This window comes from Dama dama, chromosome 10, assembly GCF_033118175.1.
Source record: "Dama dama isolate Ldn47 chromosome 10, ASM3311817v1, whole genome shotgun sequence".
NCBI classification, from domain to species: Eukaryota; Metazoa; Chordata; class Mammalia; order Artiodactyla; family Cervidae; genus Dama; species Dama dama.
In genome coordinates, this window is record NC_083690.1 from 40,822,139 (window position 1) to 40,839,533 (window position 17,395).

The following is a 17,395-nucleotide window of genomic DNA, read 5'->3' on the forward strand; positions in this document are numbered from 1 at the left end:
GGCCAACAGAAGAGAAAATGAAGAACTAACATAGGACCCAGAGACTTCACTCCTGGGCACACATCTGAAAAAAACAAAAACTCTAATTCAGAAAGATTCGTGCAGCCCTATTTGCCAAGGCTGCAGACTAAGTGCTCATCAACAGATGACTGGATTAAGAAGTAGTGTGGAATACTACTCAGCCGTTTAAGAAAGAGTGAGAATTCGCCATGTGCAGCAGAATGGATGGACTTGGAGGGCATTATGCTAAGAGAATTAAGTCGGACAAAGCCAAATACCGTGTGATATCACTTCTACGTGTAACCTAAAAAATACAGTAACCTAGGGCTTGGCTTCCCTGGTGGCTTGGTGTTAAAGAACCCACCTGCTAATGCAGGAGACTTAGGTTCAATCCCTGGGTCAGGAAGATCCCCTGGAGAAGGAAATGGCAACCTACTCCAGTATTCTTGCCTGGGAAATACCACGGACAGAGCCTTTCGGGCTACAGTCCTTAGGGTTGCAAAGAATCAGACACAACTTAGTGACTAAACAATGACAACAAGTGAACATAACAAAGAAAAAGCAAACTCACAGATACAGGAAACAAACCAGTGATTCCCAGTGGGGAGAGGGAAGCAAGAAGGGGCCTGATAGGGGTGGGAAGCAAATGGGTTATTACGGGATTACAGGAAATCGTGTGCGAAACTTCTGGAAATTGTAAAGCCCTATAGAATTTAACAATTTTTTCGCTCATCAGAGAAAAGAGAATGAATGAGCAAGTAAGTGAACAAACAAACAAACATCTCCAAACACAGTATGATAACTTTCCCTCCAGTGAAAGTTGACAGCGTCAGCCATGGGGTCGTGATCTCAGCCTTGGTGCAGAGGAAACACCCTCAGGAGCTCGGGGGAGTTCTCACCCTTGGCCACCCAACGGGGCCTGCCAGGAGGAGCTCACCTCTCTCACTTCTTATCCCCTTCAACCTGCTGCAGGTAAAAACCCACAGCTATGAGAGTCCTGCGACCTCCACCCAAACTTCTGTCCCCGTAGAAATATCAACTTATAAACATAAACCATTGAGAGCGAAGCTGAGAAACATTTCAGGCAGCATGTGGGAGTTCCCTTTAGATCTCTCCCTGATTTCTTTCTCCTGGATTATTATTATCCGAAAACCTATTCAAGCCAGTCACTCCTTCCTCCTCAGATTAATGTCTGTGAGTTAATGAACAACCCTCCAAGAATGTAACATCCTTGTTCAGACTCAGGCAAGTGTAACTGTTGGTGAAGTGTGAGTAGGACATTAGTAAATGATTCCTTGACAGAACAGATCAGAATGTCACTCTCTGTTAACTGACACGGTCAGAAGTGCGGTCCTCACCCTGAGATGAGGAGGGGTCAGGGACTCGTTCATTGGGAAGCTGATTCCAGGAAGAACTGAGGGAGTGAGGGGACAGTGGGCTGAATCCCACCATACTCCCCGATGAGATATCTGAGTCCTATTTCCTGTGGCCTGTGCAGCAAAACATGGTGAGGTTCAGGGTCTTGAGGCACAGAGATTGTCCTGGATTATGTGTGTGCTCTTAATACAATCACGTGTATCCTTGTAGGGCCTCCCAGGAGGTGAGCGGTGAAGAACCCACCTGCCAATGCAGGAGACGTAAGAGACGCAGGTTCAATCCCTGGGTCGGGAAGATCCCCTGGAGGAGGGCATGGTCCCCCACTCCAGAATTCTTGCCTAGAGAATCCCACGAACAGAGAAGCCTGGTGGGCTACTGTTCGTGGGGTCCCACAGAGTGGGGCACGAGGGAAGCGACTTAGCATGCGTGCATGTATCCTTGTAGGAGGGAGGCACAGAGATCTGACTACAGAAGAGAGGGCCTCGTGTTGACAGAGGCCGAGACTGAAGCGGTGTGGCCACAAGCCAAGGATACTGGCAGTCACCAGACACTGTGAAAAACAGTGTCTATTGCTTTTAAGTCAACAAGCCTGTGGTCATTCATGATGGAAACCAGTGCTGTGCATGGAACCAAGAGCTTCCTGCTACGGGCAGCTGGGGCTCAGTCCTGCGGGCCCATCCCAGATCCATCCCAGCTGGGGGATGAGGAGCTGGGTGACTGAGTCACTGTCGCGTCAGTCATTGCAGGAAGCGCATTCCTGGGAGGCTCCCCTCTGCCCCACATGCAAACCTCGTGCCAGCAGCCAGCGAGAGCTCCCAGGAGGAGCTGCAGGTACCACGGCTACAAGCCAGCGGCGGGTCAGACGGCACAGAAATGAGGAATGCCAAGGGCTCATGGCTGGGGCGCCGACAATGTCTACTACACATGGGAAAACAAAAGAAAAAACTCAAAAGTGAAAACCCAGGGACTTCCATGGTGGTTCGGTGATGAAGAATTCAACTTCCAATGTAAGGGACGTGGGTTTGATCCCTGGTGGGGGAATAAGATCCCACATGCCATGGGGCAACTAAGCCCATGTGCCACAGGGATCAATAGAGGAGCCCGCATGCTGCAAGGAAGACCCAGCGCAGCCACAAAACAACAACAACAAAAAAAACCCACCCTGGGGCAGAGTGTTGAACCTGCACCGGGACATTCTTCAGTGAAGACACCAGGACGCTGATTGAAGCTAAACACCAACCCGTAGCTCTGATGCTACCTATTACAACATCCTGGAATGGTGAGAAGAACTAGCGCTGGTTGAGGGTTTGCCTTGATCAGACGTCTGCGTGTCTTTTCACTGACTGGACCACAATTCTCTTTAAAGGGCTAGATCAGTTTCCTGGGACTGCTGTAACCAATTGCCATGAAACGGGTGACTAAAAGCAGAAGTCTGTTTGGTCCCTCGTTCCAGAGACCAGAAGTCCAAGACCTGGGCACCAGCCGGGTCAGCTCCTTCTGGAGGCCCCAAGGGAAGCTCCACTCTATGTCCCCCCTCCCCTAGCTCCTGGGTGTCGCTGGTGATCCTCCGTGTTCCTGAGTGTGTAGACGCATCACTCCAGCCTCTGCCTCCATCTTCATGTACCCTTCCCCTGAGCACATCTCTGTCTCTCTGTATCCTCACCTCTTCTTATAAAGACACCCATCCTTGGATTAGAGGTCACCCCAACCAGGATGATCTCATCTCAAGATCCTTAACTAGGGACTTCGCTGGTGGTCCAGTGGTTAAGAGTCTGCCTTCCAATGCACGGGGCTCAGATTCCGCCCTGGTCGGGGGGCTCAGATCACACCTGCCTCAGGGCAGCTAAGCCCACGCGCCACAACTACTGCGCCATGCGCTGCACTGGAAGACGCCCCATGCTGCAACACCTAAGACCCAACGAAGCCAAAAACAAGAAATAAAATATCCTCAATTAACTACCTCTGCAAAGACCTGATTTCCACACACGCTCTCATTCTGAGGTTCCAGTGGACACGAATTTAGTGAAAGTGAAAGTCGCTCAGTCATGTCCGACTTTTCTCGACCCCATGGACTATACAGTCCATGGAATTCTCCAGGCCAGAATTCTGGAGTGGGTAGATGGTCCCTTCTCCAGGAGCTCTTCCCAACCCACGGATAGAACCCAGGCCTCAACGCATTGCAGGTGGACTCCTTATTGGCTGAGACACCAGTAAGAATATCGGAGTGGGTAGCCTAGCCCTTCTCCAGCAGATCTTCCTGAACCAGGAATTGAACTGGGGTCTCCTGAATTGCAGGCAGATTTTTTACCAGCTGAGCTATCATTTAACCCACTATGAGGAGTCACTAGTATTGGCATTTTTACGAACAAGGGAACTGAGGGTGCCCAAGGTCACAGAGTCAGTGTGTGGAAGACAGGCGGTCTCAGCGCAGGTTTTTAGGACATGCACATGCTTGCGGTCTCACTGGACTGCCGCTATGGGGGCTGTGGAGCTTTCGGAGGCTCCGAGGAAAGGCTCCTTGCGAAACAGACTCAAGTGGATCAGGCGCAATGCAGGTCAGCCAATAATAGCACGGCTGAAGTGAATGTTCCGGAAGGACCCCAGATCCCAGGTTCTACACACAGCTAGTGCATTTCCCTCCTGCTACCTGACGCTGACTTTGCCCTGGAAAACCAGTGGCTGGGGAGCGGGGGTGGATGTGTGGGTGGCATGATCTGGCCAAGATCAATGGTCCACAGTTTGTACTTCTGTCTACCGCCGTTGTCCTTGGCATTAGAAAAACCCTCGTCGGCAATCCGTTTTGTATTTTATTGCCTTTCTACCTGGTTCTCAAACAGTTTCAAGTGCACTGGCGCATCTTTTATCCTTAATGATCTGTCCTCCCGAAATTTATTTTTGGAAACAAATGAGTAAACAAAAGAAACCAAACCCAGCTTGATCCCAATAACTCTGAACCGAACAAATTGGGTCTTCTCTCTCATTTCTTTGCCGCTCGCAGGGCTTTAAAGGGTCTTATGAGCCATTAATTTGTTGGCTCCCGTGGAAGTATTTATGCACAGCCATTAAGCAGCACAAACTCTGGAGGACGGTTGGGATTCTTTATGCATCTGGCCCCTGCCCCTGACTGCCCGTCTCCTGTCCAGAGGGGAAACACAAACAAGACTTTCAGCGGCCAGTTCATCAGAGCCTGGTTTTCAATCCCCAGTCACTTGCCACCCTTACCCTCCTCTTCAGTCAAAAACAGTAGACCAAACACAAAGGCAGAAGATTTTCTTAGGGGAAAATCTAGGTCCTTGAGTAATGAATTAGCCACACCCTAAAAAGTGATTTCTCCACCCAGAAAGGGCAAGTTCACATCTAAATTGTATCCTCTTAGCCATGGTAGAGGAGGAAAGCCTTACAGTCCAATTCTGACCCCAACAGCGGGCGCGGTGTTAAATGAGGCAAAGACGGTCCTCACTTCAGACACTGCAATCTCAGAAGTCCCCGGGCCACCTGCACTTCCTTTATTTTTCTTTATTTCAATTATATTGCTAATTATCTTTTTTAAAAAAATATATGACTGATTGATTGATTTTTGGCTGCACCATGGGGCATTCAAGATCTAGTTCATCGGTCAAGGATCAAACCTGTGCCCCCAGCAGTGGGAGTGTGGAGTCTTAACTACTGGACCACCGGAGAAGTCCCCACCTCCACTTCTGACCATCTGGCTACAGATTCAGGGCCCCTGCTGTTCCCCCAGGTTTGATGATTCACTAGAATGACTCCAAGAACACAGGAAAGTGATGTGCCGACTGTTATCTTTTTTGTTTTTTTCATAAAGGATACAAATGAGGAGACGAGACCCAAGGGTGAGGAGTGGGAGAGCCCGAAGGCAAGCTTCCATGTCCTCAGATACTGCACACTCCCCAAACATGCACACCTGATTACCAACCACGAGGGCAATGAGCTTCAGGGTCCAGAGCTTTTACTGGAGTTTCATTGAAAAGGCATTATTCTTTGAATCATCAGTTACGTGACTTAACTCTCTCTCCAGCCCCTGACCTCCCCAGAGGACCGGCTGATGTGACCTGTCACCTCAACTCCCTAAGCACAGGATCGGTCTTTCTGTGTGGCCAGTCCACATCCTGTATCATCCTTCTGGAATAAACTCAGGTGTGGTCTGAGGGGCCCACCAGGAGCACCAGACTCGCCTGCCACAAAGCCTTCTCCCAGGAAGCAAGATCAATTAAACTTATTCTTTTTTAGTATTTTATTTATTTTTGCCATGCCGGGTCTTAGTTGCTGCATGTGGCATCTTTTTAGTTGAAGCACATAGGATCTAGTTCCCTGACCAGGGATCGAACCTGGGCCGCCTGCATTGGAAGCATGAAGTCTTAGCCACTGGACCACCAGGGAAGTCCCGAAACCTATTCTTCTACAACACAATACAACTGATGGGGTCCAAATTAAGAAAGTATTCTCTCTCCTCTTGAACTGATAAAAATCTGTTGTCACTGGGTCAGTTTTATGGCGCCTAACGAGAGGGGATTCTTGCTTGCTGGAATCTGATCTACGGGACAGGCTGGAAAGGGTGGTAAAGGAGTCTGGAAGCCAGGGCTTGAGAAAGAGTTGTTGGTGAGCATGAGTGGACAGTGGCGCCGTGGGAGCTGGGGGGGTTGGGGCTTTGAGGACTGCTCAGCGTGGCTTTAGAGTGGACTCCCCGTAATATGTTTGGAGAAACATAATGTAGGAATGAAATTCATCTGGATTTCTTTTGACTGTGGACCCATGCTTTTAAACATCTTCTCCCTGCAAAGATTGAGCTGCAAGGCAGATACCCCTGGGATGTATCATGATTCTATGCATATATAGATCTTCTGATGGGGAACTTTTCCTCTTTCATGTGACAAGTCCTCATCTTACAAGTGGGAGCCTGTGCTTCAACCTTCAAATCCAGGCAGGAAGGGCATGAGCCAGGCCCAGTGGGGACCCAAGGATGAAAAGGCAAGGGCCCTGGACCCAGGGACTGGTGGTTTGGTCATGGACGGTATTCGTGCTTTTCCCTGTATGACTCAGTTCCCCCTGAAATTGGAGGGGAGACTGGCTTTGGGGAGGGTTGGAGGTGGTCCAGGTGGAAAAAAGGCGGTGAACGAAGTCACCCAGGGTGATGCCAAGGCAAGAGGAAAGAGCGCCACCTAGGGGTGGGAGGAAGAGGTGCCAGGAGAGTAGCCGTGAAGTGAGGTCCAAGTGAAAGGGCTCAGTGTGTCCGGCTCTTTGTGACCCCATGGACTGTACAGTCCATGGAGTTCTCCAGGCCAGAATACTGGGGCGGGTAGCCTATCCCTTCAACAGCAGATTTTCCCGACCCCGGAATCGAACTGGGGTCCCCTGCAGGTGGATTCTTTACCAACTGAGCTATCAGGGAAGCCCAGGTTGGCCAGCATCACCTACCCCAGGAGAACTGAGGTCTTCCCATTCCTCAAGTTCTCATTCTGTGGGTGGCTCAGTCGTGTCCGACCCCTTGCGACCCCATAGACTGACTGCAGCCCGCCAGGCTCCTCTGTCCACGGGATTCTCCAGGCAAGAACACTGGAGTGGGTGGCCATTCCCCTCTCCAGGGGCTCTTCCTAGCAGGAATGAGTTTCTCAGAGTCTGTGCCCCTGGTCCCTGGAATCTGTGAAGCTCTCTCCTTCGGGGGTGAAGGTGGGTCTCTCACCGTCCACACCCCCACAGTTCAGGTAGGAAAGGGGGACTCCTTCACCTAAACTACACTTTTATCCTTTTTTTAAAAAAAAGTTATTACTGTTATTTATATCACTTTTGACAAAGTTTAATTAGCATCAGAGAAGCACTTCATATTTATAAACCGCCTTTCATCTGACACTTGTCTGACACTCACCAAAGGCTCTGGGAACTTTAAAGAAGCCACACAGAGCACGGCTTGACTCCACCCTCCTGTCAAAGGCAGGCGTTGGGAGGGGAAGGAAACGGACCCCGGGGCTCACTCACCATCCCCACCGACTTCCCATAGCAAACCAGTGACGTGGGCATTATATCGCCTCCTCACAAGCACAGAAAAGAGCTTCCCAGAAGCACACTGCCTGGCTTCTCTGTGCAAGGTCGAGTGACCCAGGTCACACTGTCCCACAACGCCTCCCACACCGACCTATGAGATCTCCAAATGAAGTTCACCAACGTGTTAGAAAGGAGACAGCATTCTTCATCTATCTTTAAAGCAACCCACATCAACATCCTGCATAATTAATCAACGTCTTTTTTTAAAGATTTTTTTCTTTTGGATGTGGACCATTTTTAAAGTCTTTATTGAATTTGTTACCACATTGCTTCTGTTTTAGGTTTTGCTTTTTTGGCCAGAGAGGCGTGTGGGATCTTAACCAGAGACTGAACCCCATGACTCGGAAGGCAAAGTCTTAACCACCAGACCACCAGGGAAATCCCTTTTTAAAATAAATCCCCTCATCACCTTGGGAGTTGCACAGTTAGTGTCCTCATCACAAGAAAAACATTTTCGCCTGACTTCAGACTCTACTACAAAGCCACAGTCATCAAGACAGTATGGTACTGGCACAAAGACAGAAATATAGATCAATGGAACAGAATAGAAAGCCCAGAGATAAATCCACGAACCTATGGACACCTTATCTTTGACAAAGGAGGCAAGGATATACAATGGAAAAAAGACAACCTCTTTAACAAGTGGTGCTGGGAAAACTGGTCAACCACTTGTAAAAGAATGAAACTAGAACACTTTCTAACACCATACACAAAAATAAACTCAAAATGGATTAAAGATCTAAATGTAAGACCAGAAACTATAAAACTCCTAGAGGAGAACATAGGCAAAACACTCTCCAACATAAATCACAGCAAGATCCTCTATGACCCACCTCCCAGAATATTGGAAATAAAAGCAAAACTAAACAAATGGGACCTAATGAAACTTAAAAGCTTTTGCACTACAAAGGAAACTATAAGTAAGGTGAAAAGACAGCCCTCAGATTGGGAGAAAATAATAGCAAATGAAGAAACAGACAAAGGATTAATCTCAAAAATATACAAGCAACTCCTGCAGCTCAATTCCAGAAAAATCAATGACCCAATCAAAAAATGGGCCAAAGAACTAAACAGACATTTCTCCAAAGAAGACATACAGATGGCTAACAAACACATGAAAAGATGCTCAACATCACTCATTATTAGAGAAATGCAAATCAAAACCACAATGAGGTACCATTACACGCCAGTCAGGATGGCTGCTATCCAAAAGTCTACAAGCAATAAGTGCTGGAGAGGGTGTGGAGAAAAGGGAACCCTCTTACACTGTTGGTGGGAATGCAAACTAGTACAGCCGCTATGGAAAACAGTGTGGAGATTTCTTTAAAAACTGGAAATAGAACTGCCATATGACCCAGCAATCCCACTTCTGGGCATACACACTGAGGAAACCAGATCTGAAAGAGACACATGCACCCCAATGTTCATCACAGCACTGTTTATAATAGCCAGGACATGGAAGCAACCTAGATGCCCATCAGCAGACGAATGGATAAGGAAGCTGTGGTACATATATACACCATGGAATATTACTCAGCCATTAAAAAGAACTCATTTGAACCAGTCCTAATGAGATGGATGAAGCTGGAGCCCCTTATACAGAGTGAAGTAAGCCAGAAAGATAAAGAACATTACAGCATACTAACACATATATATGGAATTTAGAAAGATGGTAACGATAACCCTATATGCAAAACAGAAAAAGAGACACAGATGTACAGAACAGACTTTTGAACTCTGTGGGAGAATGTGAGGGTGGGATATTTCAAAAGAACAGCACGTATACTATCTATGGTGAAACAGATCACCAGCCCAGGTGGGATGCATGAGACAAGTGTTCCGGCCTGGTGCACTGGGAAGACCCAGAGGAATCGGGTGGAGAAGGAGGTGGGAGCGGGGATTGGGATGGGGAATACATGTAAATCCATGGCTGATCCATATCAATGTATGAAAAAACCCACTGAAATGTTGTGAAGTGATTGGCCTCCAACTAATAAAAAAAAAAATTAAAAAAAAAAAAAACGAAAAACATTTTCTTACTATGTGAGGTGGTGGATGTTAACTAAATTTATTGCGGTGACCCTTTGCTACATATTTACATATCAAATTATTAAATTATACACCTGAAACTAATACCATAATATATGTTAATTCATGCTCAGTCAGTAAGTCACGACCAACTCGTTGCAACCCCATGGACTGCAGCCCGCCAGGCCCCTCAGTCCATGGGATTCTCCAGGCAAGAACGCTGGATCTTCCTGACCCAGGGAGCGAACCCTCATCTCCTGCATTGGCAGGTGGGTTCTTTACCACTGAGCCACCAGGGAAGCCCTATATGTCAGTACGTCTCAATAAAACTGAGGGGAAAACAAGTGAGATTCTCTAAGAGTAAACATCGGTCATGAAATCAGAACAAGTGATGACAACTCTTAGTTCACAGTCTTGACAAAAACAGAACTGCAGGGTGGATTTGGCTGATGGGCTGGTGTTTGCTGACCCCCTCCTCTGGCAGATGATGAGCCATCAAGAAAAAAAAAAAAAATGGACGTGGTCCTGGCTTCTCCTGGTTCCTGAGAGCCCCTCAGTCAGTTCTCTTCATTTCGCCTTTTGTTCTGTCTTGAGCTGGGGACCCCAGAATGGGACTCTGAAACAAAGACTCGAGGGGACATCATTGATACAGGAAGTGGTCCCCGGACTCCAGGAGTGCAGCGAGGAAATGAGATGGGAAAGAGAAGGCAAGGACAAAAGGGTCTGCCATTGACCCCGTTACCATGGTGACCGGCTGGAGCTGGTCCCACTGGGACCCCTGAAGACAGAAACACCTGGGAGTTACCCTTCCAGCCAGGGGAGTGACTTGGAGTAATCACCCTCCAACCCCACCGGGAACTAGCTGAGCGCTGTTCCTATGAATCCCCAAGACTCCCTGGCGGTTGCCCTGATAATGGTGGGGACTTTGTATGTGGAGTGTGAGGTACCAGGGGATGGAGTGGGACCCTGGCGGCATCCTCCCCTTTAGCATCTTCAGGAGCACACACTTCCTCTGGGAAACAATTCTCCTTTTCGCCCTGTAAGCAGCGGCTCTCAGGTACTGGGCTCACATAAGGAAATGACACCCTCTCCATTTCCCCCTAATATGTGCAAAAAAAAATGAAACACATCTTGAAATATATTTTGACAAGCTCAAGGCCGTGAGCCCCTGGAGAGCAGGAACGATAGGAGCAGGCTGCTTCGCCCTGTTTATTCACAAGGCCTCTCTCCTTTGACAGCCGCACCCCCTTCGCCTTCGACAGCGAAAGGGGGAGGGCGCCGAGGTGGCGGCGGCGGGTCCAGATCGCACCTCTGTCTCGGTTTCGCGGAAGAGAAACCAAAAGAGCTGCAGCCGTGGGCCCAGGCCACACGATGAGTAACAGCAGAACCGAGCCGGCGTCACAGGCCCTCGCTGCAGCCGAGGGTTGGCTGCAGCCCCCGCATCGCCGCCTCCCCGGCTCCCCGCACCCCCCGGAGCAGGGCTGAGCCCGCATGCAGACAGGGCAGACGGACGCGAGGCTGGCACTCAGCCGGCCCCCAGGGCCGTCTCAGCCCGCCCGGCCCCAGGAGTGAAGGGTCTCCCGTGGGCGGGAACGGACGCCGCAGCCCAGGCCTGTGCGTGGTCTGCCGCCCACACCGGACGCGGAGCTGTCCGGGACTCGGGATCGGAGACGGGCGCAGGCCGGGAGGGCCCTGGTCCACCAGCGGTGGGGCCGTGGGGGCGTCCAGCCTGGGCGCAGGCGGCAGGCGGCGTGTGCCCCGCGGCCTGGGCGCAGGCGGCAGGCGGCGTGTGCCCCGCGGAGGCCGCGGAGGTCCCAGTAACACCAGCTGAAAGCGGGTGCGTTTCCATTAACAAGCTGCCGCCAACAGCTCTACACAACACCGCGATACACCCCTCTTCCCTGGAAAGCATTTTCGGTTGGTCTAAGCTCTAAGCAGCGGCTGTGGTTACTGTCGGGCGTTTTTTAAATTGAAGTGTAATTGTTTGACCGTATCATGTAAGTTTTGGGCGTACAGCGCAGGCCCTTTTCCCTTACAGGTTATTATATAACACTGGGTGTACTTCCCTGCGCTGCACAACGGTCCTTTTTGGTCACCTATTTTGTGAGTAGGAGCTTGTATCTGCTAGTCCCAAACTCCTAATTCAGCCTTCCTCCACGCCCCCTTTCCTCTTCGGTAACCTCAAGTCTGCTTTCTGTGCCTGTGAGTCTCTTTCTGTTTTGGAAATAAGTTCATTTGTGTGTTCTTGTGTTCTTTTTTATTTTTTAGACTCCACATATAAGTGATAGCATATGGTATTTGTCTTTCTCAGACTTATTTCACTTAGAATGATCACTCCTAGGTCCAGCCATGTAGTGCAAACGGCATTATTTCCTTCTTTTTTAATGGCTGAATAGAATTCCATAGTATGTATGTATCACATCGTCTTTATCCATTCAACTGCCGATGGACACTTAGGCTGCTTCCATGTCTTGGCTGTTGCAAACAGTGCTACCGTGAATACTGGGGTGTGTGTATCTTTTCAAATTATGGTTTTCTCTGGGCATATGCCCAGGAGTGGGATTGTTGGATCATGTGGTAGTTCTCCTTTTGGTTTTTTAAGAAACCTCCTTACTGTTCTCCATAGTGGCTGCACCAATTTGCATTCCCATCTTGGGTTTTAATAATACACATGTGAGCCTTAGATTAGCACATTTTTATTACTTGAACTTTAATAAATGTTGTATTCTCCGAGGAAGTTAATTTAGTTCTACAGTCTGCCCCCAACACACACGAACCCAGCGACACAACAAGCTCATTTTAAAAGTGGGTTCCTGTGGGACAAGACGAGGAGCTTATCCTAGGCTCTGCTTCCAACGGGACTAGCCAAGGTAACTAGGCAAAAAGAAAAAGAAATAAAGAAATACAAGGCATCCAGATTGGGGGGCAGAGTAAAACTACCTCTATTTGCAGATGATATTCTCCTGTACATAGAAAAATCCCAAGGAATTCACTAAAAAAGAAACAAAAAGCCTTAAATAATAAGCTCAGCAACATTGAGATACAAGATCAATATAAAAACCAACTGTAACCCTATGTACTAGCAATAAACAATTTGACAACAGAATTATGAAAACAATTCATTAACAATTACATCAAAAAGGAATAAAATACCCAAGAATAAATTTAACCAAAAAAAGTGAAGACATACACTGAAAACTATAAAAACATCATTGAAATAAATTAAATAAGATCTAAATAAATGGAAAGACACCCCATGTTCACACTCCTTAAACTGATGCATAGATTCAACATAATTTCTATCAAAGTCTCCTTTTCTGAAGAAACTGACAAGCTGACCCTAAAACTCATGTGGAAATTCAAGGGGCCCAGAATATCAAAGACTATTTCAACATTCTTGAAAATGAAGAACAGAGTAGAAAAACTCACACCTCCCAATTTTAAAACTTAGGTCAAAGCTACAATAACCAAGATGTGGTAACTAGCCATAAAGTTAGACAGAGAAAATGAAATAAAAGTGAGAGTCCCAAAATAAACCCTAATTTATAGTCAATTGATTTTTGACAAAAGGAGCCAAGACAATTCAATGCAGAAAGAATCATCTTTTTAATTACAGTGTTGGGATGAAAAGCTATTCTGGTACAAGAGAATAAATGTGAACCCCTACCTCATACCATATACAAATATTACATCAAAGTGGAATATAGACCTAAATGTAAGAGCTAAAATAATGGCACTCTTAGGAGAAAACGGGACTAAGTATTTATGACCTTGGGTTAGTCAATGATTTCTTAGATAATTTCACCAATATGGTGAACCTTGAAAACAATTTGCAGAGTGAAAGAAGCCAGATACAAAAGTGCACACGATCACAAACTGTAATTTTTTGGAGGGGTCGGGGAGAGTAAGTATAAATTTTGGTTCATACATTAAATATTTGCCCAAATTTGAACACTATCTTTAAAACTAAAATTCACTTCTTATAACTGATAATTGTTTTAAAACCAAAATACAAACAAATGATGATTGTTACTGACTTGATATGGGCTTCACTGATAGCTCAGTTGGTAAAGAATCATCCTGCAATGCAGGAGACCCCAGTTTGATTCCTGGGTTGGGAAGATCCGCTGGCGAAGGAACAGGCTATCCACTCCAGTATTCTTGGGCTTCCCTTGTGGCTTGATACAATTATTACTAAAAATAACTTTGAAATATAGAGGAGATAGTTAAAAATGATCAGCTCCAGGTGTCAGATATGCTGGTGTTCCTGGGTGCTGCACATGTCATAAATGGTTGGAAGAGCACGCTTTAAAGAAAGCCAGAGTAATATGGGTATTTAGATCCAATGGATCTTAATAGTTATCAATAAGATATTGCTATATCTCAGGTACCTAGTCAAGTACTTCAACACTGTATGGACCATTTCCACATCATAATTTAATCTCTACACCCCCAAATACAAAAGCCAATGCTAAAAGAAACAAATGTGTACATATGGAATACATAGGTATGTGTGTGTGGTTGTTGGTTGTTCTTATTTGGTTTAGTTTTTATATATTTTTTTCATTTTATCTATTTGTTTGGCTGCACCGAGTCTTCGTTGTGGCATGTGGGATCTAGTTCCCTGACCAGGGATCGAAGCCCAGGCCCCGTGCATTGGGAACATGGAGTGTGGCCACTGGACCACTAGGGAAGTCCTTGTTTGGTTTGGTTTTGATTTTGGTCTTCCTATAGCAGCTCTCGGGGTGGGTGGCTCAGACAACATGCCAGAGGAAGCCCTTCCGCCTGCATAGGGATTAGGGTGTTTATTTTGTGTGTTTATCTCATGGCCTCAGTCCTCTGGGCTGAATAGTTTTGAACCCTGTAGGTTCTTCCCAACATTTGCTTCTGTCTGATCAACCCTGACTAGTCTGATCCACACAAAGCTGACTAACATAGTTCGTTCTTGCTCTCACTTCCAGTCACTCTTTCCTTTCTTCAGAAAAGCAAAATTTCTTTCATCCTCCCTGGAAGTTTCCTCCCCTCCTATCTGCTCTCTCACTGATGCTGTTTCAGCAGTGGTACCCTTCCTCCGGGTTACACAAAGAGCTCTGCCGTGTCAGTAGGAACATTTCCCATGGACACGATTCTCTGATAAAATCAAAGGTCAGAGAAACATATCTTCCAAACACTCCACGCACAGTTAAGTTCCAAGCAGATAACAACGCACTTAATTTTACAGAATGTAAACAATTCGAAGGCTTATGCTGAGAGGATAGCATACGTACAGGCACAGAAATGTGTATAATTCTTCTAAATAGTCGTAACGTAACTGTCACACGTTGGTGTCGACACAGACAAAGTGACAGGTGCTTTTCACATCAGTCGGGAACGGATGGCGTCCTCCTGGTTGGCTGGAGTGGTCTTGTGAGTGCTGTGCCCAGTCGGACCTTGGGGAAATACACTGCAGAGAGACATGTACATAGAAACCGTGAGATGCTCCATAAACACCCCAACTACCATAAAACAGTTTCAGAGCCACTGGTGTGTAGACGACTGTGTTTAAAGTGGCCAATTCTATAAGCTACCACATTCATATTTTTAATGAGCCCTGACTTTCCTGCTCAAACGTTATGTGTTGAAAACAGACATAATTCAGAGCCATTTACATTGCTTGGGTGTTTCTAGTTGCTTTCTCCAAACGCAGAGAGAAGGGGGGAAAGCAATTGGCAGGCATGGTGATTGATGAGCAGGGCGAAATATTTTCCATTTTCAAACAGAGGGACCTAAGCAAACATTGAACCATGGTTAAATTCTGTGCAGAGAGGAACAGACTCCCAACTTGATGGAGCACCCTTCAGGCCTCAGGTAACCCAGAGCGCTCCAAAGCCTAATCAGTTACACGCTGGTAATACAGCCCCTGAAGACAAACAAAGCATCCATCACGTGCTCGATGCAATAGCTCACATGCATTTCTGGCCATTACTGAGATTATTCATTATTTATGTAGAGCCGCCAGCGCATACACCGCACTGTAAAATGGATGTAACGCGCCCATTACCCTAATGCTGATTAACTGAGAAGGAGACGGTGGTCAGGTTTCAGGGACTGTCGTCCGTCCCCTTGGAGAGAAGAAACAGACAGGACACGGCACGTGCAGTGATGGAATGAGCCCACGTTTTCTCAACACACGCCTCCTGCGCGAGATGGCGCCCGCACATTCCACCATGAACCTGCCCTCCCAGGCGTGAACCAAAAAGCCCTAAGCTCACTGCAGCGATGGGCCCACCATCATTTTGCACATATCATGCAGAAATATCTCTCCGCCAGTACTGTTTTCAGAGCAAAATTCAAGGTATATCTTTTCCTCCCATGAGATATATAGATGGCGTTCATCATATTTCATAATGCAAGCAATTGGAAACTATTGAACATACATTACCAGCCTACAGGTGGGGAAGTTTTCCTCCTGGATTGAAGCCATGCTTTCTGAAAGAATTAAAAAAAAAAAAAAAATCAAGGGTCATTTAAGGTGCTCAGCATACAAGAAAGTAAATGAACCTTTCAGGGAGTGTGTGTGTGTGTGTGTGTGTGTGTGTGTGTGTGTTATGAGGGATAATGGATACAACTTACGCCTTTCTGGAATCATCTCTCTACGGAAGATGGCAAAAATCAACCTGAGATTAAGAGGTGTGAGCTTGAAGGGGCAGAGAGAACAATGCCAGCATAAAAGTATAAAGTATGTGAAACACAATTAAAAGCCTGGTAGGTTCTGGTTTGCTCCCGATGCTACTCTGGGGGGTTTGAGTACATACAGTGGCAGTGAGGTGTGGCGTCTGGGAAAAAAGCAATATATTAATTCTCAGATCAATAGTTTGTGAAATACCTTTTTGCTGTCCCAAGAGTGTGACAGTTTCCCTGATAAGGAATGATTCTCTGGGAGGTGAAGGCAGGTTTCACTGGAGGAGACAGCTCTCTGGAGGGGAGGGGAGGGGTGGGGGGGGGGCAACAGCAAAGGAGAGGTCATTTAAGAGCTGAGGTCACATCCTCCCCCGGGTTCCCGTTCTTAATCCATTTTGCTCTCAGCACAACACCGCAATGTCTCAAAACACAGCGCCATGGCCAGAGCTGAGATCTAGCTCCAGGTGAAGCCCTTCTCTCCTTTTTCCCATTTCTGAGGGGGCTGGGAAAACCCTGAAGCTGCCTCGTGCAGCTGCGGTTTTTCAGGGAGGAGCACGGAACTGAAGATGGGGACCGCTGGCAGACACACTGAGGCTGCCGCAGGAGACTGAGGGTGAGAAAGGGGCCCGGCACACCGCCGGCAGACCAGCCAGGGAGCAGAGGGATTTCACGACCCGCTTCTGACCACGCAGCTCTGACACGGGCCCCTGCTGGTCACGTCCTTGCCGTTTCAAAGAGGCCGGTTCAGGGTGAGCCCCTCTCGAGAGAAGACTCACACCTCCCCCTGGCAGCCCCCGGGCAGCGGTTCACCAACCCCGGGCCCCAGAGCCCCGGGTGGGATCAGGCTGCACTCCAGCCGGGACCACCTTCTTGTTCAGCACAAAGCGGGCGCAGGGGGGACGCTCCCAGGAGCAGACGCGGGGCCGGGGCGGCCCTGCACCCCGAGGGCCGCGGCCTGTCCTGGGGAGAGGGCTGCAGCCCGGGCTTCCCCAGGCCGGTCGGTGCAACGGACGGTGACTGAGAGCCTGCTACCGCGCGCACACACATTCATACACACACACACTCATACACACACACATAGTCTGCTACCACACACACACACTTATACACACACACACACTCATACACACACACAGTCTGCTACCACACGCACACTTATACACACTCACACACACACACACTCTCACACACACTCATACACACACACAGTCTGCTACCACACACACACACTTATACACACACTCATACACACACACACTCATACACAGTCTGC

The 17,395-nt window shown here is 47.7% G+C and overlaps 1 non-coding gene across 1 annotated transcript; it reads right to left on the reverse strand.

Annotated features, from left to right (window-relative positions):
• Positions 1–5,702: 5,702 nt before the first annotated feature.
• TRNAW-CCA (transfer RNA tryptophan (anticodon CCA)) lies at positions 5,703–5,775 on the reverse strand. The gene has a single exon. It is a non-coding gene; the product is annotated as a tRNA-Trp (tRNA).
• Between the last annotated feature and the right edge of the window lie 11,620 nt (positions 5,776–17,395).